This window comes from Acanthisitta chloris, unplaced genomic scaffold, assembly GCF_000695815.1.
Source record: "Acanthisitta chloris isolate BGI_N310 unplaced genomic scaffold, ASM69581v1 scaffold32825, whole genome shotgun sequence".
Classification (NCBI taxonomy): Eukaryota; Metazoa; Chordata; class Aves; order Passeriformes; family Acanthisittidae; genus Acanthisitta; species Acanthisitta chloris.
In genome coordinates this window covers 11652-12503 of record NW_008672651.1, presented here as the reverse complement: position 1 = coordinate 12503, position 852 = coordinate 11652, and positions in this window count along the sequence as shown.

Sequence of the window (852 nt, the reverse complement as noted above, 5' to 3'; positions counted from 1 at the left end):
GAACAGCACAGCTGATCAGAAACCTCAGCCATACACCTTCCTCAGCTCCATTTCCCTGGACCAACCCAAGGTACCTCTATCCTTTTTCTCTGCAGCAGCAGCCTGAGGCTATTTTTCATTCCTCCTCCATAAGGAGGCAGATGATGGTCACAGAGGCAAAGAGCAGTCTAGTGTCTGCCTTTGCTTCGAGGGGCTGGCTGGGGGGAGGGGGCTGCTCCCCAAAACCATCAGGGACTCACAGCAGGTTATTTCCACTGTCATCACCCACGCTGGTTTTGGGAGCTACTACTTTTTTCCTTGCTCCCAGCAACAGAGGTTTTCATTGATGTCTGGTGCCTTTGTGGCTGCTGCAGCAGCTTGGAGAGTCATGCAGGGAGCTTGGGAGGTGGAAGAATTTTCTCCATGGGTGCTGCTCTACTTGGTGGTTGTCTCACCTGTACCTTATTCCCTGGGTACTGATGCATGACTGGTTTATTCTTCTTACTGCCAGCAAAGGTGTCCTTGGTCTGTCTGTCTCAGGCTACCTCACTCTGTCTTACAAGATTTGGGTCAGTGATCTTGTTGACCCTCAACAGTAGGTCAGCCCTGTTGACCCTGGGTTGGTGTGTCCTTCCAGCTGCTGTAGAGCAGTCACCTGTACCTTATTCCCTGGGTACTGATGCATGACTGGTTTATTCTTCTTACTGCCAGCAAAGGTGTCCTTGGTCTGTCTGTCTCAGGCTACCTCACTCTGTCTTACAAGATTTGGGTCAGTGATCTTGTTGACCCTCAACAGTAGGTCAGCCCTGTTGACCCTGGGTTGGTGTGTCCTTCCAGCTGCTGTAGAGCAGAGCCCTGCTCCCCTGCATTCCT